The following is a 27,735-nucleotide window of genomic DNA, read 5'->3' on the forward strand; positions in this document are numbered from 1 at the left end:
ATCATGACCTTGATTTTGATTCTCTCCTTCATAGAACTTGTCTAGGAATCTAAATATCCAAAAAGTTGATATTATAAGATCGGATCGGGTGGTAACATGCCAGATTCGAGTATTTTGATGAATTTAAGATTCAATGGTCTAATTATGATTTCCATCCCTTAACAATTCGAAAATTGGGATTTGATCCTCTATTTTGATTTAAATAATAATCATCTATTTTTAGAATGTTATCAATAGGTCGAAACTGATTACACCGGTAATTGTTTGTTAAGCGTTAATATTATTACTTGTTAATTGATAAAAATAACGGTTTTATAAAATCCATATCATCATTTTAATCATATTAGTTTGATCTATAAATTACATTATAAAATAAATGTCAAAATAACTTTGTTATATATATATATATATATATATATATATATATATATTATATATATAGCTTGACATTTACGTTAAACACATATTTAAAATATAAATGTAAGTATAAACTTCAATTATTATATGAACTTAACACTCTTTTTGAATTATGAGTAATTGTAAATGTAATACTTATATACAGCATTGAAATATAATCCACGGTAAATTTTAAAATTATATTTTGTGTTCAAAACAATTTGACCCTAGAATAGAATCAAAAAATTAGGGTTAACTACTTCAAATACCACTCACCTTTAAGTGTGGGCTCGAAATACTACTGACGTTTAATTTTGTCAATTTTTAAACCGATGTTAATGTTTAACTCCAATAAAATGCCACCCTGCCGTTAATCCATTATGGGACGATGACATGACATCTCCACGCCGTGACATTCCTGATGTGACTCCCTCACCAAAACGACGTCGTTTTGACACGATTATTTTAATACTCAAAAAGCCAAAATGACTTAGTTTTCCTTAAGAAAAAAAAATAAAGGTTAAACTTCTAAAACCAGTAAATTAACATACCCCAACATATCAAACACGCACGTTATCTCTTCTTCAACATCTCTCTCTCTCTCTCTCTTCTTCTTCTTCTTCTTCATCTTCTTCCTCTACTACCCATTGTCTCTCGCTCTCCTTAATAACCTAGGGATTCAATACAATTTATAAACAATAAATTCATTAATGAAATTTAGCTGATGGAATGAAAGAAATGGTAGAAAACATGATCGATATGTGTTGCTATGGAAACAAGAAATGGTTGACGAGCATTTACAAGGCCTTCATTGTCTCTGCCAATAAATGCAATCTCACTATCCACTTCCAATAAGTGCACAATTCTATAAACCATGAATCAGTAAGTTCACATAAACTCATCAAATGGATTTTCAATCTCAATAAATCTATTTGAAGTAGCAGAAAATAACTCAAATTGGCACTTAAAGGAAAAACTATTTGAAATAGCAGCAAGTGGAATTAAAAACATAACTTCAAATGAATTTCCTTTAAACTTGCTCTGCACCTACCAACAAGAAAAACCTAATGCTTTCATGTTACATCATTTGAAGATTTTGGTAAAACATTAATGGGTGTTTTGTTTTGTTCGTTGGAGATTTTTTAGGTGATTATGTTTCAATGTAAAAGTTTGCAATTTGAGTGTTAAATAGTTGAAGAAGAGAGAGAAAGGGAGAGATGTTATTAAGGAAGACCGAGAGATAATGGGTATGCAGAGGAGGAAGAAGGAGGAGGAGAAGAAGGAGAAGAAGGAGAGAGAGAGAGATGTTGAAGAAAAGACGTGGGTGTTAGATATGTTGGGGTATATTAATTTACTGGTTTTAGTAGCTTACCCCTTATTTTTTAAGCAAAACTATGTCACTTTGGGCTTATTTTAGTATTAAAATAATAGTGACAAAACAACATCGTTTTGGTGAGGGAGTCACGTCAGCAACGTCACGGCACGAAGATGCCATGTCATCGTCCTGTTAACGGATTAACGGTGGGGTGACATAATTGGAGTTAAATATTAACGTCGGTGTTAAAATTAATAAAATTGAAACATCAGTTTTCGAACTCGTGCTTAAAGGTGAGTGGTATTTGAAATAGTTAACCCAAAAATTAATTTAACTTATATATCATGTCATCTATCACATCAGGAGCTATCATGATTGTCACATCAATGTCGTGAACTATCACAACAACATCGTGAATTGTAATGTCAGTACCATCACGATCAATGACAAAAAACGTTAGTCGGTATTTCACATTACATTTTATTTTCCAAGTTAAAAGATCACATTAGATAAAACTTTATTCGATGAACATATTAATTTTTTTGGGTAAATTATACCATTGTTCACTCAACTATTTAGTATGTTTACTTTTATCATCGATCTTTCAATTTTGTCAATCAGACTACTTAACAATTTAATTGTATTCAATCAAACCACGAGCTGTTAACATTTAACAGACATGGTGACTTGGCTATTAAAACATTTGATATTATTACATATTTAGTCATCAAATCAGATGAGTCACGTGTTATCTTCCAATTGACTGATTAATTATATTATTTATTTTTTCAATATACTTTTCACCAATCAAAGGGTGTCACCCTATGATGGAAAGAAAATAAAGTGCACATATACATTCATAAGAGGATCAAACCTGGAGCCCTTGGTTGCAAGTTGGACCGCTAACCGCTTAGCTAATTTGAGTTTTAGTCTAAGGTGTATATATATAGTATATTTCCTATAATATTGTAATTTATATTTTAAATATTTTAATTAAATTCAAATATTAAATTAAATTCTCATCTTAACACTTATTAAATATATTTTACTTTTATTTTAAATTAAAAATATTTTTTAATCTTATTTTAATTTAAAAATATATTTTATTCTTATCTTAATTTTTACAAATATATTTAATTAAATCCACATATTAAAATTAAAAAAAACATTCTATCTTAAAATTAAATATTTTTATTTTAATTTTAATTTAAAAATATATTTTAATCTTATTTTAGCTTAAAATGTATTTTTATTTTTATGTTAATTTATGAAATATATTTGACTTTTATTTTAATTTAAGATATATTTTTAAAAGTTAATATAAGAATAATATATATATATATATATAAAGTTAAAATAAGATTAAAATATATTTTAAATAAATTAAAATAAATATATTTTTTAATGTTAAGATATTTTTTAATGTTAAGATGTGAATTTAATTTTATAATGTGAATCTAAACTAAATATATATATTAATAAAAGTTACACTGTAATATGTAATATATACGATATATTGTTAACCTTGAACCCAAAAAGCAATTTGGCTCAACGGTTGAGCACACCTTTAAGAAATAATAGTTCTAATGTTTGAACCCTCGTTGTGTTCGTTTGTTGCGCATTATATTTTCTTTCTACGGTAGAGTAACACGTGTCACTCAGTTGATTGGTGAAAAATATATTAAATTAAAAATAATTATAATATAATTCATCTTTCAATTGGATATTGTCACTTTTTTCTATCATAGGGTGACATGTGTCATCCTGTGATTAGTGGAAATTATATTAAATTAAAAATAAATTAATATAATTAATCTTTTAATTAGATAATGACATATAGATTCATATGATTTGATGATTAAATTTATTTTAATTTATTAAAATACTTAATATAAAAATAAGCGACTAAACTTTTCTTGAAATACGTTTTAGTATCTAAAGATTTTTGACTAAATATGTGTTCCTAACGTTTTCTCAATTGTACTTTTAAATGTCTACCATTTATTTTTTTTTAATTTTTAATAATACAAATATTATTTTTAATTAAAAAATAAAAAAGGTTTAATTTATTTATAAAAACCCCAAATTTTCATTGAAATTATAAAAAAGACCCTAAAAACTAAAATCTCTTATTTCAACCCCATTGTCAAATGTCGCTGACTATATCTGGCCACCACCATCATCATTGAACAATCACCCACTTGTCGCCACCTATCCATTGATCAATTGTCGTCCTTACCGTCACCCAAAATTCCTAAATCTATAATCCCCAATATACAAATCCCTAATTCCCAATTTCAATTTTTAACACAAAACGGTAGTCGGCCATCTCCCATCATCGTCACTAAACAATTGAGTTTTGATTGAAATAGAACGATTTTCGAATGGTGGCAGCGGTGTGGCTAATGGACATCAAAATTGGCCTGAATCGACGAAGAATGACAATGGAGGCTTAAAATTCGACAAACCTTGAACGCTCATCCACAACAAAAGGTGTCATACGATAAGAGATCAATAGGGGTTTGATTGGGGTCGATACCGGTGAAGATGATGGTGACAATGAAGATCACCGCTAGCTGGCCGATGACTTTTAGAAGGGAGAATAGGGAGGGAGATGCACCAGGGGTTCTGTTTGAATTTGTTTTTTTTTACAAAAAAATTATTTTTATTTTATTTTTATTTTTTCAAATAAATTCTAAAAATTCCAGAATGTGACACGTGACACTTAAAGGGGATATTTAATTGCGGTTAACGTTCAAGTACCTAAAAAATAACGTTTGAAACTTTAGTCACCTAATTTAAGCGAAAAAAATCTTTAGCACTAAAACGTTTCAATGCAAAGTTGGGGCACTTATTTTTGTATTAATCCTTATTACAATTAGGACCAAATTTAATACAATATGTAAGTAATAGTGACTAGATGTGTAATTATACCAATGTTTTAACTGTCACAACACCATGTCTATTAAATTTTAACGGCAAATGGTTTGATTGAATACAATTAAATCGTTAAGTGGTCTGATTTATAAAATCAAAAATCGATGATAAAGTGAAAGGGCTAAATAATTAAATGGTCATGATATAGTTTACCCTAATTGTTTTAAGAAATACAAAAGATTCATATACCTTTATAATTTTTTATATTAAAAAAAACGACAGTTCGAACGGATAGTCCAAGTCTCTTTTAAACCCTAAACTATATATATAAAAAATTCGTACTCTTATTTCCCTCCGCGCATACCTGCCACTCAGTCTCCTTTAAACCCTATACTTTTTTTTTCGGGTTTAGAGGCGACAGACGGCGACGCCGTTACACCACCGAAACTTCGGGAAAAAGCGACGCTAAACGGGCATCGCCTTTTAGTCATGGAAGGCATCAGAATGGAAGGCTTAGACATCTTTTCGGACTCATCCACGGCCGATTTCTGCGAATCAATACTCCATCACTTCTCCAATTCCGATCAAGAAGACAGCCAACGCCTCTGCGCCATCGTCGGTGCAATGGCTCAAGAATTGAAGGAGAAAGATCTGCCTCTACACCGATCGCCTACTTCGGTGCCACGTGTTCTTCCTCGACCGGCTAGTCTCCGAGCCGGACTCGCCTCCTCACGTCGTCCAGTCTCTCACCACTATCCTCTCTCTCCTTCTCCCCCTCTTATCCCCGTCGCCATTTTGAGAAAGAAAGGGGACTTCGTTTTGAAAATCATCGTACCATCTTAAGTTTAAATTCCGTTACGGAGGTTACGCTGACGTCATTCTGAAATGGTTGGCTCAGTTATTGGTTGCCGGTGATAAAGTTAATTGGTCTGATTTATCACAAAATTACGGTATTTTAATTGGATACTTAACCTATTCCCGCTCTAATGTAAAATATTTTTCTTCCTTTTGTTGAATCCGAAAAAAGAAAAGATTTGATGCCAATCAAATTTTTAATTACGTTTGAATTAAATTTCAAAATAGGTGAGAAGACGATCACATTTGTCTATCCGTGATGTTTTTCAAAGCATGCGCGGAACGCCAGTGCTGTCACCTGCGAGCGAAGCTATATCAAACTTATTCGAGAGGTTCTTTTGCTTGCTGGTGGTTCAAATGTGAATCCGAGCGAAGGGGTGAAAGGAGGTCAAGAATTGTCTATGTTTTAGACGTTCTTAAAGAATCTTCCTCTTATGTCGACAAAACACATGACTACAATTCTCAAGTACTATAAAACTTTATTGGAACTTAGGCAACCTCTTGTTACTAGGCTTGTAACAGATAATTTCAACTCAGTTTGTACTTATCCTAATGTAGAGGTTTCAGCTGAGGCATTGCTGGATTCATTATCATTCTTGGCTCTTTCTGTCTCTGCAAACGAAACTTCTCCAGTTAGCATGACATTTAACGCCCGTTTGTTGAGTTCTGGAATCATGAAAATATATTTTCTTAATCGACAACTTTGTGTGATTAAACTTCCTATTGTGTTCAGTGCACTCAAAGGCTCAAACTTTGTTGTTGTTGTTGTTGTTGTTGTTGTTCCTATATGATTATTGAGTTTTTTTTTTTTTACTTGTGATAGATATTCTGGGATCAGAACACGAAGAGGCTAATTTTCTGCTAAGGAGGCTTTCAAGACCCTGATAAATGGCTGCATTGATGAGGTTTGATCAAACGGGGTGGATCAGATTATTAATTCTAAATCAGATGACATAAAGTCAGGTCCAACTATAATTGAAAAGGTGTCTGCAATCGTTGAGAGTCTACTTGATTATCATTATAGTGCAGTGTGTGACATGGCATTTCAGATTGTTTCAATAATGTTCGATGAACTAGGTATTGTCAATTCCTCTTCTTGCTTTCTTTATCTTGGTTGTATTTCAACGTGTGTGCTCTTTTTAATGAATTCTAATCTGGTTTCTGTTCTACACGGTATTACTCATGGATATTTTATATTAAAAACCCCAAATAAATAATTATTTAAAGAAATATGGCCCTCCAGAAATTATTTGAAAGAATAATTACCAAATCGTCCACATCGGACGACCTCGCGGCTTGCAAACACGTGTTAAATCCTCGCACCCTCCAACACGTGAGATACATCCGACGTGGGCACACTTTTCAGGTAAGCCAATAAAACAATTAGATAAAATGACCTCGCGCATTGCGAAACATGGGGTAGCCTTTACAATCCTATCGCGAGATTTATGAGGGACCTCGCGGCCTGTAAAGTGCGAGGACAATAGATTCCCTACCCTCCCTTTAGTATCCACAACCTTGTTCGGATACTATTTTTGGGTGGGAAACTAATTTTTTTAAAACTTTTAATTATAAACGCGCAGTGTTACAATTTATCTTTAAGGTGACTATAATATCAACATATATAAGACATTTATGTTGGGTAAAAATGACGTTAAAGATGGTTAGAAATCATGGTTTTGTGAAGGAAAAGAAAAATGGTTTGATAGACATATGTAGTTATTTCTAGCTTGTAAATATGAGAAATATGTGTTGTTAATTAAAAAAAAGAAATAATACAAAAACCCATTTAATTGATATGTGAACCTGAGCGATTGAGACATTTGTTCTTCGATGTCAGAGATTCCTACATATAGAGCATAATTTGGTTGTATGGTTCTTCTTGATGTTCGACCAAATCCTCGTCACAAAAAATTTGGTTGACCGTGGATGACCATTTTTTTGGCCGTAGTGCATAATCTGGTCGTATTATAGGTTCATCACCAGCTTCATCCGGATCCAATTCATTTCCAATGGGAGGGAACTCATATTCATAAACCTTGAATATAGTTTTAAGTAAGTAAACGTGATCAACGAATCTCATGTAGTGTATTTGAACAAAAAAGCATCAACAATGGTGTTTGTACATGGTTATTTGAAAGTTTGGAAGATCCGCACTAGCATGTTTTTTCTTGTAATTAACCATGTATGTATTGTGTTGCATGCCTTCCAACGGCCTTGCAAATTATGATACATAGAATAATAACATTTCGCGAGAGAAGCATATGACACTCATCGCGTTTGAATTGTGCTGGAATGTTTGTAATTTTTTGAGGATGTATGGGTGGATTTGGTGGTCATCTACCATCCATTCAGCTGCTTGCCTTCCCAAGGTTGCGAAAAGGGTTGTCAGTCAATAATATGTGGCTTTGACAACGGACATGATAGACAAATGACTCACTCCATTTAGTGATGAATTTATTGCCTCAGCTAAGTTCGTTATCATGTGACCATACCGTCTACCCCATCAAATGATCAAAGCCATTTCTCCTTTGGGATTCTAGCAAGGTAGTTGAATCCATCAAAATTCATGTGTGTCAGTTCTTTCATTAGGTCCTCAAACTCACGTACGAACTGTGTGTAACCTATCAATAAAAAGTGGAACAATTAATTTGAAATATTTTTTGTAAAGATATGGTAAACAAAAAAGGGGTAAAAGACGTACACATTTGAAGCACCGTTAGACACTCATTTTGACTCTTGAACTTATGTAAATAGTTTACGGCAATATGTCGTAAATAGTACTGGTAATAAATATTGGGGAGTTGGCAAGACGGGACCATACGCTGGAGTGCGTATTTGATACTAGCGCCTCTGTCAGAAATAAGACAAATCCCATCATCTCTATCATGCTTCACATGTGATAGAACATATGTTTGTAAGTTTGTAAGGAAGAATTTCTAAGAGTCGATATCTTTCTTTTCTACAATTACGAAGGCGATGGGAATAGTTTTTCTGTTGCCATCTTGTGCAACTGTCAATAACATTATTTGAGTGTATCAGCCATATAACCAAGTGTCATCAATTTGAAAAATCAGCTTGCAGTGCAGAATGCATTAATGCATTGCGAAAAAGTCAAAAAGAGCCGATAGAATTAGTAGACACTTTGTATAACACGATCATTTTCGTACAACAGGATTGTTTCCAATTTCACAAATGTTCCTAGAATGTGTTTCTGCTTCAGTTTAAGTCATGCCGCAATTCATTGTATGATTCCTCCCATTGGTCGAACAATTTTTGTTGTGCCCGATACCTTGCATACCATGCTTTGTGGTAGTCAAATGTGTACCCTTATAGTGATGTAACTGAAGCAATACAAATTGTAACCATAACACGTGGATTTGATTTAAGCAGCCGAATGTAGGCTTCAGAAAGTACGTGCACATGGAAGTTACGATGATCTTCAGGATATTGGCGGTGCATGTATATGGGTTGGTCGTTTTATGAGTTTCCAATGTTGTTCATCATCTTCAATCGTGACACACTAAACCCTCCAATTACATCCCTGCTTCTTGTGGAGACATTCAGTGATGTACTTATCCGTTTTAGTTTTTTTCATAGTTAACGTGACAGAGTGATGTATGTTATAGTTCTTGATTGCAACCACAACTTGTTCTTTTATTATAAAACTCATTCATAAAAAGAGTAAATAAAATTGTCAACTTACCAATAAACAAATCCAAATAAATAATGAAAAATTAAACATTATATTAACCTAAAAGCATTCCAACATAGAGACCATCATTACGTTGATTGTATTGCTCAATGTGTGGGAATTGGGAAAATTCTGGAGCGTTGAATGCTTCCATCAATTGTTTTAAAGTGTGATGATGGTTGATAATAAGAAATAGCCGTTGCATCATGTGGAACCGTTGTAGCTACGTCATATTCTTCGTTGTCTTCTACTTCTGGTGATATGTCAAGGTCTTCAGGTTCATCATAGAAGGGGCCTAACTCATCACCATTGGGTCCGGGCTCCCTTATTGGTTCTTCGTCAAAATGATTACCCTCAAAGAGGAATAATTCAACCTTGTTTAAATCAAAGTTAGTAGCTTCTGCAGGTGTTTGTTGATCAAAAGACCGCTCATGAACCGGTTCCCCAATATCAACACCACATATACCAGTAAAAGAATGTCTCCCCATATGTGTTGAGACGTTATCTGCAGAAGGGATATACGTTGAATATCATCCATATGAGAAATTATCAAACATGTTAAACGTGGATTATTTTGTTGGTGGCATGTTCAAGTCAAATTCCAATCTAGAAATACAAGAATGCCTTATCATCGAAGAAGATTATGCACCCAAATTGTTCTGTGTACTGTGTGCTTAACAAATTGAAGTCATTCTCAAATTGTCGTCAGACTGTTAGATCAAAGTCAAACTTCACTCGTCTCCAACTTGACACATTGGTACCATCATCAGCATCAGAAAGTAATGCATACAACTACATTGGCCCTCCAAATGAATATTGCAAGTGAGCGTTGACCATCATATGCACATCACCATTGTCCTCAATGATGTATATCGTGTACGTTAATGGTTCTAACGGCATCGGTAGTCAATACTTCAAGGGTAACAATTTTTTACTATGAGCATGTGAGATATTTTTCTTCACTTCCTTCATCAATTTGTTATACGTTAACTCCGTTGGTAGCTTATTGTCACAGTGTGTGCTAACTGAGACACGACACCAAGAGATACATCACCGATCATTTCGCCATTATAATATAACAAAGCAGTAAGGCTTTCTCTCCTCAATATTTTAGCCGAGTTGTTGCCCAATAATACTGAATTGTTGTTGTTTTATTTCAAGAACCTCGCAGGTTGGAAGACACAATTTCCAAATAACGCGGGTTGCAATGTGCAAGATCTTGGTATCTAGCATTTTGCAAGATGCGTGATTATGCTAACGTACTATAGATATCGCGGGATGCAGGGTGCGATTTTCGCTAAAAACATTTTGATTAACTCAAAATAAAATAGTATAGTAAAATTATTTCAGTTTTTAGTTTAGTAGAAATATTTCACTTTTGAAGAACAAAATAAATAACAGCTAATAATATCTATATCCACCAGTTTCGTATCGTGGTGGACGACGACTCCGACGTGGATGTAATTGCGGTTCTTATTCCTCTTCAACAACATCAACATTATTAGGACCATCAACTATATATGGAATCGTTCCACCACTGGCACTGGATCCGGGACCGATGTAGAATATGCTTTGCGGCGACGTATGATCAACAATATCGGATCCAAAGTTAGCCTCCATTTGTGTTGGTGGTGAATTCAACTGATCAAATACATCGATGAGGAAACCTTTCATCAACTGCCCCATTTACTGAAATGATGATTGAGTCGAGTGGGTGAAGTCATGGTCAGGGTGTGTTAGTGGTGTCTAAGGAGGTCCTTGTGTTGTTGTCGATGAGAATGATGCACCTTGTTGTTTTCTTCTCTACATGACTCTCCCCACGTTGTTCCAGTCTGTGGACGATTCTGTGGATGAACATATAATTTTCGCGCTCGCTCCTCATCGATCAATATATGTGGCATCCCATATCTTGGTACCAACACATATAATCGTATAACACACTGTGGTCGAATATGGGTTGAGTCATGGGTGTCCTCTCGAATCTTCAGACCCCCTCGTTCATATACACCGCATTATGGTCTGCCCAATTAATTTCTACTTTCCCTTTTTGCATCAATCGATGCAACTCATCCAAGCAAGGTGGATGTGGTGAAATTGATTAGACATAGTTAAATTGTCGAAGGACGCGTTTGGTAGGATGTCACTCGACTATCTCATACAAGATCAGCGGGATTAACATGATGTACATGGGCACATTAGTCACCCGAATCCATGCGGTATACAGTCGACAATAGCAACATCGTACTAAGTCATTCACAGGAATTTAAAATAAAATTACAAAACTTTGTTAGCTAAAAACCTCAAATAAATTAATTATTCTAAAATTATAAGATAAAAGTCGAAGAAAATATTTTATTACCTGATGTCAACTTATCGATCAAGAGTCTGAAGTCTCGGTGATGTGTTGGTAAGTGGGTGTGAGAGGTTTCATCAATCCACCTACATTAATACAATAGAATTGTATTATTTGTTAGTAATATTATAAAAAATAGATAAAAATTATTTTTTACCTCTTAAGTAACAAAAATTCATATGGGACATGTGTTTTAAGAATCATACATAAAAATGGTATTTGGATCTAGGCCCACGACTACAACAACAATAAACACTCTCTAATGACATTTTTCGTTGGATATACGACTCTACAAAGCTGTCGGAACAAAAATGCCAAAACTGTCGACTCTCAACTTATATTTCTTGAATCACTCAATTTTTGCAATGATTTAACCACATTAGATTCACCTCATTTTGGGATTTGTCTGGCATTAAAAATCCCCCCAATAACTCGTAGTATATGCGCACGAGCAAATCACTTCAAAAAATTAATAAAATAATATAACTATTTAATTTTCAAAAATTTAAATAAATTAATTAAAATATTAATAAATATTCATAGATAAAAACATTTATATTTACCTCTTTCATTTTATGCTCCGCATTCTGGTGTAGGTCGTAAAATTTCATCCCAAAATTTAATTTTTATTTTCCACCATCGTATGCATCATCAAGAAGATCAATTCCAAGCAATACCTCACATACGTTTCTAGGGGCGCCGGCAACACCAGTAATATCTACTCCATCAATAGGCAGTCCCAAATGAAATACAACATCTTGCAGGGTAATAGTTGCCTCCCCACACGGTAATGAAACGTGTGTCTTTGGTCTCCATCTTTCTACCAACGCATTTATAAGTGGAGGACAACTTGACACCATCACCAGTTATGATATTGATATATCCCAAACACGTTAAATGTAAATAGTTAATATCCGCATCGGGCAGTGTCACGCGATTATATGACACTCTAATACACGTTCATATCCCTACAAAATATAAATATTAAAAATTATTTAAATACCAAAATAAATAAACTAAATAAATAATAAAAATAGTAAAAAATACAAAATAATATAATTAATTTAGCTCATCATTTCGCTTCCAGTAATCGAATACGTGACTTCGATCATGTTTTATAGACTCGCCGCAATGATGTGAAATATTTGAATCTTTGAATATATGAAAGGGATGGGTGTGGTGATGAATATGAGAGGAGGGACGTATTTATAGACCTTCTCGCACCCGGGGTGCAATTTTAAATGCAACTCGGGTCATACAAGATGCGAGTTACGCGAAATTTATTCCATTCCCAGTACCTCACGGTTTGCAAGATGTGAGATTGATACAAGATTTATCTTTTAAATTTCAAAATATATTATTACAATATTATTAACTATTTATTATATTTAATATTTTACACATAATTTTTCATTATTTCAAAATTTACAAAATATATTATAATTATTTTTATAAAATATCTATTTAATTACTATATTTATATATATATATTTTAATTATTATTATATTTAATAATTAATATTATTAGTTATTATTAAATTTTTGATTATATTTAATTTCTACGTTTCAAATTAGGCTGCTATATGGAATTCGAAAGAACCTCGCGCTTTGCAAGCCACGAGGTCCCCATAAATCTCGTGATATTTTGAATCATAAAGGCTACCTCGCTCTTCATAATGTGTGAGGTCATTTTATCCAATTGTTTTATTTTCTTACCTAGAAAGTGCGTCCACGTTGGATGTATCTCGCGTGTTGGAGGGTGCGAGGATTTAACATGCGGTTTGTATGCCGCGAGGCCGTTTGATGTGGACGATTTGTGGGTTATTCTTCCAAATAATTTATGAAGGGCCTTATTTCTTTAAATAATTATTTATTTGGGGTTTTTAATAGAAAATTGTCATTACTCGTCATATTTTATGAATGGAACCATTATGAACTTGGCTGACATGCAAAGGTTGACCGATAAGGATTTTCCTTGCAGAAAATAGGCATTCTTTCATCTGGAGAAATTTTGTCTTGGGTAGGGTTTTTCCCATCTTTTTCTTGTGATAATATATTTGTTAGAATTAGACTTATCTTTTGTCATATTATATATAATATGGTAGTTAATGTTGACAACTATGCTTATTATAAATTTTCAAAGGCCAATAAGAGTAAAAAACTAAAATGAATAAGGTATATATTTCTCATATTTTAGTTATCTTGCTATTATCTATTTTCACAGTTTCATGATTGATATGTTTTAAACTTCGATTTTTTAATTTCTGGCCTATTTTATTTTTGGTTTTTATATGTCATGACATTGGAACTAACTTGTGGATATGCTAACTAATAGTTTTTCTTTGCAGTTGCGTGAATGTGTTGGATTTGCTCTTGGTGTGATGGGCCCTGAGATATTTTTAGGGATTTTGTCGTTGAATTTTGAGGCTAATGACCTTTCAGATGTTAATGTTTGGTTATTCCCAATTCTGAAGCAGCATATTGTAGGTGCACATTTGAGCTTCTTTAGTGAGATACTTTTGGGTTTGGCTAGATAACTGAAGTAGAGATCCCGGAAGGTAAAAATCTTGTTCTTGACACGTTCTTTTAATTTTTAAGCCTCTCTAACTTACTTTTAACTTTTGAAAACTTTAACTAGAAGGAAATGTTTCCTCATCAAGACAAGCAAATAGTATTGTACATGCAGTTTGGGCCATGTTACCCCTTTTTGTAATTATCCTTTGGATACTGCCAAAAGCTTCAAGGAACTTCTAGTTCCTATATGCAGTACTGATCACGTGTAATTATATAGTGATGTGGCATGCAAACCTATTCAAGTATACACAATCGGTGAAAGTAATAGAGTAGGGAGTGTGTATCGTCTCCACAAGGATTAGAGAGGCTTTTAAAAGATTGCTATAGCTAGGAATATGTGTCACTATCTAATCCTAAGTAACTATGTCTAATGATATAAACAAGGAAAACATGCATTTTCAAATGGTATGAACAAATAGAAAAAGTTTGCAGAGGCAATAAAAGTGTGAAGTGAAGTAAGTAGATAATTTTTATCGTGGCAAGAAAAATATGCAATAGAAAACAAACAAAAGTTGGTAAGGCTAAAATTTTGTCAAAAAAAAATTGGAAATAGACTGACAACCTCACACAATCAGACTTCTAATGGAGCACTTGGGTGGGATTTGCTACGGCGAGAAATTATTCTATGGCTATGATGATCTAAGTACAATATGCACATGTTGCCCGACAGGATTTACTAAAGTGTTCCAAGAGTATCTCTAGCACGAAACCTGATAAACTATTACTATGACAATACTAATCAGCGTGAACTGCAACCCTTCGTTTGTCAACTATTGCTACGGCAATGCCCCTCAATGTAAACTGCAACGCTAGCCTATCTACTTAAGCATTTATTCTTCTTAGTCGAATAAAACCCTCTCCTTGTCTCTAAGGAGAATTAGAACTTCACCATACCAGATTAGTTCCCTTGTACACGTAGATCTAACCTAACACTCCCGATATTAGGTATCAACTCCTAGAAAAATGACTATCTTTCAAAAGCTCTTACAAAGAATAGGAATATTTTGCAAAGTCACTAGACAATCTTTCAAAAGCTCTTATAGTGCTAAGGCAAAAGATTAAAACAATGAAAAAAAATTTAACAAAAACATACTTAATCATCTATTAACCATAAAATAAAATATCATCCAAGCATTTCTAAAACCAAATAAAACAGTTTATGGTGTGGCTAAAATCATCCCAAAAATATTCTTTAAGTACAAGCCCTAAAAAATAAGAAATAAAGAACAAGGGGAAGAACAACTCCCATATCAGAGCTCTGTCGTGACGTCAGACCACTACCAAGACTGCTCTAGCGCGCTAGCTTCTCTCGAGGGAATAGCCGCTGCTCTGGTGATGCCTGGCTATGGAGGGCACCAAGGAGGGACAAGAGGGGGAACAGTGGAAAAGAGGACGCTGCAACCTCTTTTATCCAAGCTTTTTGGGTAGGTGGTATAGTGTGTCTCAAATGGTGGGCATCATGTCGTATTTATAATGGGGAATTTTTAGGGTTTAGTACTCTTAAAATTCCCCAAATTGCCCTTGAATTCATGCCCAATTTGTGAAAACAAGATAACTAGCAGTGGTCCAAAATTAGTAGCAGGGTTAATGTGAGGTGCATTGGACAGCTTGCTACGTGATTTCAGTAATTTTGTCTAGTACTGCATCATGCTTGCAAGATAAAATTGTCCCTGGAAACGTTATTCATCACAACCATCGTCTTCAGTTCCTTTGGCCCTAGCACAGAATTTGTCTTGGCAAATAAATTTTTCCTTGGTCATTTCTTATCACCTATATCATCACAACTTACACACAACCCTTCTCATCAGTAGCATCAGTTTAATCAAATAAATTTTTTCGAGGCAAAACTTATCCACCACATGAAGAAATGTCCTAAATGCAACTATATGCAACTAAAATACTATGTCAATGGCTTTTAGACAATCAATAACTTGAGTAAAAAGACCTAAAATATAGTATTTTTAGGGAGTTATCACACCCCTAAACTTAAGATATTGCTTGTCCTCAAGCAATGGATAATGAGAAATAGAAAATGAAATGCTATGGCAAAGTCTAAATCAGAACAGTCAAGTGGTTTAAAATTTCAGCCGTCAACAACAAGTTTGGCCTCAACATGATAGAGTAACCGAGAAGTCAAGTACCTTTCCCTAGGCTAGGATCTTTTGTCAGCGTGTGTCGTGATTTTATCTAGTATATGCTTAACGAATTTAAAAAGCTCCTAAGTAAGTTTTTTTTGTTTTACCAAGACATAAAATTATTAATTAAGCATAGTGTCACTCCTATTTATTCAACACTTAATTTCAGAGATATTTTTTCTTTTTTTTAACACTGCTATAAGGGGAGTCGACCTATCACACCTACCATCCTACAATCTAAGTGAAAGGGAGCATACCTTCTACCCCGAGCTAGTTAGGTAGAGTCATCCTGTGACTAATTTCATTCACTCATGTGATAAGGCTACCATTTATTCAAGAGGGTTTCTAGGTAATGTCATCGTAGAGAGGAGAATCCCTCTACAGTTATGCCGAGGCATTTATTCACAAGTCACCACAATTCAAAACATTAAGGAGTTTAACTTAGCCTTTCAAACATTGATATAGCAGTTTAGTTCATTACCAGAATTTTATGCCACGACATAAAAGTGTTTTCATAAAATTTTCTTAAATTCCTTAAGCATAGAAAATACAATCGTGTTCAAAGAATCAAGTCCTAGGGTTGGTTCTATCCTCTTCAATAGTCATGTACAATTTCTAGCCATGACAAATTTTTTCATCATCGGGCATCAACTTATTCCAAACTAAACCTGATCATAACTAATGCCATAACAAAAAAATCTACTAAACATTACCAATGCAAATGACTAAGTATGAACAATACCTCCCCCAAACTTGAGGGATACATTATCCTCAATGCATGAAGACTAACCCAAAGATGAAATGCAATGCAAGGTACCATGACTAACATCCGTTTGATGGCGGGGGGTTATTTTGCTTAGATTCCTCAGGTGGAGAAGTCTAAAAATGATTGGTTGTCCTTTTCAAGCGATGCTTGGCCAGAAGTGTTGCAATTTGCCATGGAATTTGTGCAGATGAGTGGACATCATCAGCAATGTCATCGTTTGTGCCAATACCAATTGAGTATTTTTGCTAAGTGTGTGCAACTACCATAGGGGCTTTACCATTGTCCACATGTCTAAGAGTCGGTTCTTTCCCAAAAAAACATCTTGAATTGTTATGGCAGTTTTTTGTGTTCGATCGGAGAACCAATATAGACCAAAATACCCCACACATATAACGGTTCCACCTTCAAAATATTTTTCCTTGACATTTTGTGTCTTTCACATATGAATTATATGACCTTTACAGTAGTCATATCTCATTCAAAGTACTCTCCACATGAAGCTGAATGGTAGTGGAATGAGATCTCTTTTCGTTCCTTTTTGCTGTGGCAACTTTTAATCATTTGGGTAACAAATTCTTTGAACAGGTAGAGTCATCCCAATGACAGTAGCCACCATCGTGTATGACCTTTTTTTCTTTCCATGGCTATTCAAGTAAGGAAGCAAAACACAACTAACGAGAAAATTGACAATGTTACATACCACAAAATTGACGTGACAAATAATTTCTCATTAGGAATATTTTCCTTAATCTCCACTTCATTCTTTAATTCTTTCAGAATTTCTAGCCTAGACATACGGGAGTTACTTGGGGTTTAGGATGAGTAAATTCAATGAAATCCAAATGTTCAAATTTTGTACATGGTCTAGCTATGAGTAAGCTAGACTGAATCATCTCCATTGGAATATCCTTGATCTCCTTTTCGTATTCTTCATCGAGCTTCAAGTGATTATTAGTGCATAAAAATTTGTTGCAGCAAAATTCTGCAGCTTTCTTTTGGTCATCAACTTCTGTTGATGGGGGCTTTTCTTTTGTCGTTGTAAAATTTTTCTTGTCTTTATTAGTTGCGCTTTTGAACCCTCATCCTTGTTTTCATCGAATTGAATCTTCTTGTATCCTCGGATATTCATACACAATCTCATGACCGGTCTCTCCGAGTGTCTCCCCCCAACTTAGTATTTTTATAGATTTTGGTGCCACTCCTTAAGGTGAATGCACCACAATGTTCCATTTCTTGAGCCTTAGTGACTTTAGTATCACTAGGTAGACTGCCCTGTGGGCCATAATGTAATGCCATGGAAATTTGACCCACTTGGTTCTCCAACGCTCTCAAAGATGAGCTATGACTTTGCAATAAAGTTGCTTGCCTTTACAACAGAGTGCCTTGGTTCTTGCTTGTTGATGAGTGTTCATGCAATAGGGCCTTTTTTAAGCCATGAATTTTTTTGAGGCCATAAATTCTTGCAGTGAAGCTTCGATGGAGTTAGAATTGAGAAAGATGCTGCACCCTTGTTAATATTTTAACAGGGCATTTGTTGATGCTGAAATTTAGAGTTTAGAAATATTTTGATATGGTCTATTAAGGTTGCCTGCATGGCTATTGTTGGTCCTTTGATTACCCTAAGAAAAATTTGGATGCTGGTGCTATCCATTGTTGTAGGTATTAGAGTACGGGTTGTTGTTGCTTTTATTGAAATTGCCCACGAAATTGATAGACTCTTGATTTTATAGGCATTCACTTTCATGATGGTTGACGTGGAAAAAAATGCATGCTAAGCTGGTTACCTTAACTTTCTTTACCTCGCTGGAACACTGTAAATTTTTCAACATATTTGTTATGGTAGAAAGTTGGGCAGACACTGAATCCTTGGCGTCAAGTTCAAATGTCCCAGACACTTTCCTTCCGACCTTGTAGACGGGGATTGATAATTATTGTTGGTTATCCTATCAAGGATATCAAAGGCTTCTTCGGGTGATTTGTCAAGGAGAGTATCATTCACCGAGGCATCCAACATCATGCGAGTGGGTGCGTTGACTCCATTGTAGAACATCAACTTGATTCTAGTCATGAAATCCATGATTGGTGCACTTACGAATCAAACTTTTGTATCGGTCTAAACACTCATACATAGACTCTTCACCGCCTTGGAAAAAAATGTTATGGCATTCTTAAGATGGTTGTTCATATTGGGTGGATTATAACTCAGCAAAAGTTTTTTGCACAAGTCTACCCAGTACCTTATTGAGTCAGAAGTTACTCCATTAAGCCATTCTCTAGCGTGATCTTTCAAAGAATATGGAAATAACTTCAATTTCAACACATCTTAATGCACACCCTGCTGTCGAAAGGAGTCACAGACCTCAAAAAATGCTCGAATGTTGCCTTGCATCCTCATGAGGAGAACCACCAAACTGTCCAATCAAGTCCAACATGTCGAAATAACTAGTTTGATCTCAAAGTGGGCTGCCTAAATCTTGGGAGCTACAATAGCAGTTTTAGGTCATCCAAGGTAGAAGCTAAGTGATCTAATAGTTCGTGGTCTTGTAACATTCTTTGCATTTATTTTCCGTGACATTTAATCTTCAGGTTCCTTATCTTCATTTTGAACTTCATATATAGTTCTTTGAGCTCATTGAACACATCTTCTTTGACATAATTTTTTTTCGATCTCAGGTTCAAAATGAGATAATGGTTACTTGGGACTTGTATAAGTAATGCAGCAACACAATACTTGAAAAGGGTAAACAAAAATAGTGAATAAATCCATAAATAAATAATAAAGAAACAAGATAATTCTATAATAAAACTTTTAAAAACACCAATTGTCAATCCCCGACAACGACACTAAAAACTTGATCGCGTGTAAATATATAGTGTTGTGACAAGTAAACCTGTGCAAGTATACACAATCGATGCAAATAATATAGTAATGAGTGAGTATTATTTCCACAGGGATTAGAGGGGCTTTTAAAAGATTGCTACATCTAGGAATATGTGTCACTAACTAATCCTAAGTATCTAAGTCTAATGATATAAAAATGAAAATATGCAGTGGCAAATGATATGAACAGATGGAAAAGTTTTGCCGATGCAAGAAAAGTGTGAAGTGAAGTAAGTAGATAATTTTTGTCGTGTCATGAAAAATATGCAATAGTAAACAAACAAAGTTGCTAAGGCTAAATTTGTCCAAAAAAACTGGAAATACATTCAGACTTCTAACGGAGTACTTGGGTTGGATTTGCTACGGTGAGAAATTATTATATGGATAGGACACTATGTCTATGTTGTCCGACAGGGTTTACTAAAGTGTTCCAAGAGTATCTCTAGCATGGAACCTACTAAACTATGGCTACGACAATACTGCTCAGTGTGAACTACAACCCTTGATTTGTCAAACTGCTGTTGCGGCAATGCTACTCAGCGTAAACTGTAGCACTAGCTTATCTACTCAACCATTTATCCTTCTTAGTCGAATAAAACCCTCTCCTTATCTCTAAGGCATATTATAACCTCATCATCTCAGATTAGTTCCCTTGTTCACGTAGATCTAACCTAACTTTCTCGATATTAGGTATCAACTCCTAGAAAAGTGGCTATCTTTCAAAAGCTCTTATAAAGACTAGGAATATTTTGCCAAGACACCAAACAAACTTTCAAAAGCTCTTACAGTGATAAGGAAAAAGATTAAAACAATAAACAAAACAACATTTAACCAAAACATAATTAATAATCCATTAACCGTAAAATAAAATATCATCCAAGCATTTCCAACACCAAATAAAACAGTTTATGGTGTGGTTAACATCATCCAAGCCCTAAAAAAAGAAATAAAGAATAAGGGAAAAAACTCCCAGATCAGAGCTCTATCGTGACATTAAGACTACTCTAGTGTGCTAGCCTCTCTCGAGGGCCTAGCCACTGCTCTGGCGAAGCCTAGCTATGGAAGGCACCAAGGACGGACGAGATGAGGAACAGTGGAAAAGAGGAAGTTGCGACTGCCTTTATCCAAGCTTTTTGGGTAGGTGGTATAGAGTGTCCCAAATGATGGACATCATGTCTTATTTATAGTGGGGAATTTTTAGGGTTTAGTGCCCTTGAAATTCCCCAAATTGCCCTTTAATTCATGTCCAATTCGTGAAAACAAGATAGTTAGCAGTGGTCCCAAATTAGCAGCAAGGGCAGGGGTTCACGTGAGGTGCATTAGACAGCTGGCTACGCGACGTCAGCAATTTTGTCTAGTACTGCATCAAGCTTGCAAGATAAAAAATTACTGCGAAAAAAGTTATTCCTCACGATCATCATCTTCAATTCCTTTGGTATGGGCATAAAATTTGTCTTGGCAAATAAATTCTTCCTTGGTCGTTTCCTATCACCTACATTATCACAGCCAACACACAACCCTTCTCTTCAGCAACATCAGTTTTATCAAATAAACTTTTTCGAGGCAAAACTTATCCACCACATGAAGAAATGTCTTAAATACAACTATATGCAACTAAAATGATATGTCAATGGCTTTTATACAATCACTTGAGTAAAAAGATGTAAAATATAGTCTTTTACGGAGTTATCAAGTGCTCTTCATGAAGAATGATATATATGGAAGAATATGCTCTAATTTGTAGATTCTAATTCAACAAAATAAGAAAAATATAGAAGGAAAAATATGATATGGATGGTGCTAAGTTAAATCACGCCAAACAACGAACTGTGTCTCATTATACTCCAGAGATTGCTAGGGAAATTTGACTGAGCTAACTGCATCTGCTCACAGCTATTGCCACTTTTGTCAGGGATCTTCGTGTGGAATCTACAATAGATGAGGGTGGTTCTTTACAGGTACTTGTATTATCCTATCAATAAAGTGCACCATCCTAATTTTCATTTGTTTTTACCTAAGCTTTGCCAAGTTGAGAGGATGAGAGATAGGATGGTAGCAAACTTTTTTCTTCAAATGGTTAAGCCATTAGAAGGGAACTGAATATAAACAAAACCATTACATAAAAATTTCTCTTCTTTCATACCTACCAAGTGAAGCCTTCGTTACTTGTACTTTAATGTTCCCAATTTCACAAATTTTTTCTTTGTTTCAATTACAGTTGGGGATTTTTTTCCATAGAACATGTGAATGTTGTCTGAACCTTATTTAAAAAGACAATGAAGAGGCTTTTAAAAGTCACACAAGAGGCTGGAATGGCTAAGGCATCAAAGAATAACTCATGCAGGTTGACGAGTCATATTCTAAAGTTCATTCTCTCCAAAGATAACTCTAGAATGCTTAATATTTTTACATTTATAGGCTTGATGGCTAGAAGCACGGAGATGATAAAGGATGCCCGTTTCAAGTATGCGATACGTTCTAGCACGGGGACAATTCGAGGATGGTTGGGGTACGTACCAGGGACATGGCATGGTGGCATGGTACAATTGACTGAATTTGAGGACGATCAAAGCTTATCCGAGGACATTTCGGGGATGTCTCGAGGGGTAATTTTGACTGCAACACGACCCAAGATAGCGATAGATGAGAGCCAATCGACAGTAAGAGTTGGGTCACAACATGGAAGCTTTTGGACGATGATCGATGACCTTCTTACCATAGATTAGTAAGAACGACGGCGGAGCGACGATTGTGGACGAGCGTTCGTGAAACAAAAAGGAAAAAGGGAAATCGAAGGAAGAAAAGGAAAAGAAATAGGGAGGTGCATCTGAATGTTAGAATAAAGCTAGGGATTTGTGATTATAGAATAAAGCTAGGGATTTGTGATTATAATAAAAATGGCATAATCGTAGAGTTAGTCCTCAAATACTCTAGGTTTACTAAAAGGGTTACATAATTTACAATAATTACAATTTGATCACAAAAATAATTTTGGGATTTAGGACAAAATTCCCAAGTCTTAGGGTTTTAAATTTTATAAAGTAGTGATTTTATGAATTTTATTTTCAAATATTATAATTTAGTTATGGATTTTATTTTCTAATTTTCTGTGAATATTGATTTTATTTAATATTTTACATCTATATTTAATTTTTTATATGCCGTACCGTGCCATCCCGTAACCTGTAATTTTAGGAATTGTCGTTTTTCATCCCGTCCCCCGTAATTTCAAGAATTGTCGTTTTTCGTCCCCGTCCTCGTATCCGTATCAGTGCAACGTAGCTTGACGGATCTATGGTGCTTAATGATTACATGCTTTACCATTGATATTAATTGCAGGGTGCGGTTATTTGACCTGGCAGTTTCACTATTGCCTGGTTTAGATGACCCGGCATTAGATGCCCTATTCAGTGCAATGAAACCTGCATTGAAGGTTAGCTTTCCAATTCCTCTTTATCTTGTTTTTTTGGAGTGTTTAAGTTATTAAAAAAATGTTATTATTAATCTGTAGGATGTGGATGGCTGGATTCAGAAGAAGGCTTACAAAGTTCTTTCAATAATTCTCAGGGTATCTCCTTTTCATGCTAATGCTTTTAATTTTTATTCTTCTTTTGTGTCTGAATTTAGATGTATATTTTCATTTGTGTCTGAATTCCCTATCTCTCGCTCCATCGATTACACTATATTTTTGTTCTGTGCAGAACTGAAAAGGGTTCTATCTGCTAAACTGGAGGAATTGCTTAAACTTATGATTGAAGTGTTGCCATCACTCCACTTTTCTGCCAAACGTCACAGACTCGACTGTTTGTATCATCTGATAACTTATGCCTCAAAGGTTAACAAACTAAATTGAATTTCATTTCCCTTTGGATTGGCATGCAACTTCTAGGTGATTAGATCAATCATTCTGATAATCCTTTTTAGAAGATTAACTCATGCTTCTTGTGCAGGAGGATTCAAACCTGCAGAGGCATAAGATTCTTAGTTCATTCATGACCGAAATAATCCTTGCTTTGAAAGAGGTATTTCATTGATATATATAATCGTTCTGTGTAATATTTTAGATCTGCCGGAAGTGAAAATGACAGTATTTCATGTTATTTTTGTATGGGCACTCTCGTATGTTTATGGGATTAATTCCCAGTTTCCCACACATGCTTTCTGATTCCTTTTTATGATACAACTTCTATGTAGGCTAATAAGAAAAACTAGAGATAGAGCTTATGAGATCCTTGTCCAAATTGGACATGAATATGGAGATCAAGACGATAGTGGACAAACAGAACACCTGTTTGATATGGTATTAAACCTTTTGCAATCTCTCTAACTTCAATGGTTTTTGTATGTCTTACATGTACTTCCGGTCTGTTCCTTATTCTAAAGAAATTTAACTTGTTTCTTATTCATGGTCACAAGTTGCTAGAGGTTTGGCTGGAGAGACTTATCATATGATTAGTGCTGCTGTGAAAGGCTTGCTCGGTAGGCTTATGAGTTCTCTGATCTTGTTTCTTCTGCTTACAAGTTGCTTCCTTCCACATTTGTTTTTCTTCGAAGAAACAACAAAGAAATTGTTAAAGTTTGTTCTCTCTCTCTCTCTTGCACCCGTAATTTTGCCAATGGTTCTGTTCCTTATTTTGTACTTTTTGTATTGCATCACTTACGTCTGTGACCATTTATGGTGCAGGCAAATTTGGGTTATTGAAAGTGTTGGTGGCCAAATCAAAAACTGAAGGCTTGGAAGCACACCTGGCCAGCTTGGTGGAAGGTTTGTTGAAGTGGCAAGATGATACCAAGAATCATTTTAAAGCTAAGGGTTCTGTTCCTCTTCACTTACCATTGATTTTGGCCATTGTTACCTTTCTGAACTTTTTGATCATTAGTTCTTTGAAAACAATACAAGCTCAATCGGCTTTGATTCTTGATAGCGGGATGACATACTTACCATTGATTTGGCCATTGTTACCTTTCTGAACTTTTTGATCATTAGTTCTTTGAAAACAAGACAAGCTCAATCGGCTTTGATTCTTGATAGCCGGATGACATACTTACAGAACCTCTATTTTTTCCTATAAAATATTTTCAACTTGTTATAGGAGCTTAAATTTTGCACAAAGATGTTTTATACAACCGAATCGTATATAGTGACAATATTATTAGATTTACTGTGTTTATGTATTTGTCAACTTATTAATGCATCTATCTTTTTTGAGGTAAAGCTTCTTCTGGAAATGCTTGCCAGGAAATGTGGTATTGATGCTGTAAAGGCTGTGACGCCTGAAGAACACATGAAGCTTCTCACTAACATACGAAATGTTCGTTGATGAATGTTATTCCGAATATAATGTGTGCGTATGTGTTTGTGTGTATTATTTATGTAAAGGCTTCATTTTGAAGATGTTGCCCAACTTGTAAATACAGATCAATGAGAGGAAAGAGAAGAAACTGGCTGCTAGCTCTGTGGAAAGTAAATCTCATCTGTCAAAGGCAACTACATCCAGGTTTCTTACCTTGATTCACTGCTTCGATATGGTCGAATAGCAACCATGTATGCAAACAAAAGTATACATGCTATGCATGCCCAAATTTTTATGAGCATTCGGCTTTATGCTTTTGCATTGACGTGATTTTTGTTATAACGGTGATGCAGGGGGATCCGAGACAGATGATGCTGAGCTGTCAGATTGTATCTTGATGGGGCTGAGACACCATGAATTGACAGATCAGCGCAAAGGCGGGAATTGATTGTGACATGTTTCTCATTGGGATCGTTTTGAGTATGTTTCAGTCTTTCGGCCATAACTTAGCTACAGGTGTCAGAATCGCGCATAAGACCTCAATCCGGAAAGCTCTTTTCGACGCGCATGCTCTCCACATGAGCTACGCTCCATGTGGCCTTTTTTTCAACCTTAAATTCTGTCGTTTTCCCCTCCGAATCACTAGAATTAGATATTTTTTACTATTTATGGTAATATTTCGATTGTCAATTAGGAAGTCAATTTAAATCCGATTTAAGTCGGATTTTTTGGAGATTGCTTATTTATTTCGAATTTCAATTTAGAGTGATTTTCGGGATTTTGCTATTTTTGACAAATTCGAATAAAACGATTTTTGGCTATAAGAGTCCGGCTTGTGGACTGATTTTGGTATTGTTTGATTTGATAATATTTATTAAACCCTAGAGACTTTTTTCTCTGGATTTTTTTGGGCGAATTTTCTCTTGTGAATCATCTGTTGGAGCGCTTGCAGGATAATCATTATTCTGTCTGACGTCAAACGGGAACGACCACATTAACATGGTGTACATTTCTGGATAGCATTCATTCATGGAAATTTACGATAGATGATTTAGTGTCGTGAATGAGGCCAATTTTGTTTACTGTGGCATTTTGATCGGCTTGGATTTGCTTGTGTCTGAAAACTGCACACCCTTGATTTTTCGTACTTTTTTTCAACCTTAAATTCTGTCGTTTTCCCCTCCGAATCACTAGAATTAGATATTTTTTACTATTTATGGTAATATTTCGATTGTCAATTAGGAAGTCAATTTAAATCCGATTTAAGTCGGATTTTTTGGAGATTGCTTATTTTATTTCGAATTTCAATTTAGAGTGATTTTCGGGATTTTGCTATTTTTGACAAAATTCGAATAAAAACGATTTTTGGCTATAAGAGTCCGGCTTGTGGACTGATTTTGGTATTGTTTGATTTGATAATATTTTATTAAACCCTAGAGACTTTTTTTTCTCTGGATTTTTTTGGGCGAATTTTCTCTTGTGAATCATCTGTTGGAGCGCTTGCAGGATAATCATTATTCTGTCTGACGTCAAACGGGAACGACCACATTAACATGGTGTACATTTCTGGATAGCATTCATTCATGGAAATTTACGATAGATGATTTAGTGTCGTGAATGAGGCCAATTTTGTTTACTGTGGCATTTTGATCGGCTTGGATTTGCTTGTGTCTGAAAACTGCACACCCTTGATTTTTCGTACTTATTTGAATGTGCAGGCTTAGCAGATGGGATCATACAAAAATATTCTCCGGTTTTGGTGATGATGATAGTGATGTGGACATGGCTTCTGGCCACAAGAGCAAAGCTTCGTCAAGTTGAAATCAAAAGCAGCTTCACTGCGGTTAGTAGACACCCGATCCTGTTATGAATATTAATTGCATATCGAGAATCATCTGATGTATAGAACATACGTTCATTGTCTAGGCTCCTTATCCTTCATGTTTTCTTTCTGGTTATTTTTAAGCCGATACATACCGTTTGATTTTAGGTCCAAGAAAACACGGAGAGCAGAGATGAGCATGCCCGAGGACTTGCTTGACCAGTCAGAAGATGAGCCGCTAGACTTACCCGATTGTCACAAAACAAGATCTGCACTTCGATCATCTTTGAATCTCAAGAGGAGGCAAGACTCCGATGACGAACCGGAGTTCGACCCTGATGGGTGCTTGATAATTCATGAGGGTAAGAAGTCAAAGAAGGCTGCAGTATCACACCCTGATTCAGATGCGAGAAGTGAAGCACAAACTCATTTTTCGGTTGGCTCTTTGAGGAACAACCAGAAGCGAAGGAGAACCCCGGAGTCTGGTGGATGGGCATACACCGGAAGTGAGTATGCTAGCAAGAAGGCTGGCGGTGATGTGAAGAGGAAGGATAAACTCGAACCGTACGCTTACTGGCCTCTCGATCGCAAGATGATGAGTTGTACGCCGGAACATCGGGCAGCTGTAAGGAAAGGAATGTCGAGCGTGGTCAAAATGACGAAGAAACTCGAAGGTAAGAGTGCCTCAACTGCACTCTCTGCTAAATTCATGAAGTTCAAAAAGATTCAAGAGAAGAGTGGCAAGAAGAAAAGGTGAAAAGAATAGAGATACA

The 27,735-nt window shown here is 35.1% G+C and overlaps 1 pseudogene; it reads left to right on the forward strand.

The window, feature by feature from the left end:
* Positions 1–1,639: 1,639 nt before the first annotated feature.
* LOC120173562 lies at positions 1,640–27,735 on the forward strand (annotated as a pseudogene).

Source organism: Hibiscus syriacus, unplaced genomic scaffold (genome assembly GCF_006381635.1).
Source record: "Hibiscus syriacus cultivar Baekdansim isolate YM2019G1 unplaced genomic scaffold, ASM638163v2 tig00111957_pilon, whole genome shotgun sequence".
In the NCBI taxonomy this organism is placed as follows: domain Eukaryota; kingdom Viridiplantae; phylum Streptophyta; class Magnoliopsida; order Malvales; family Malvaceae; genus Hibiscus; species Hibiscus syriacus.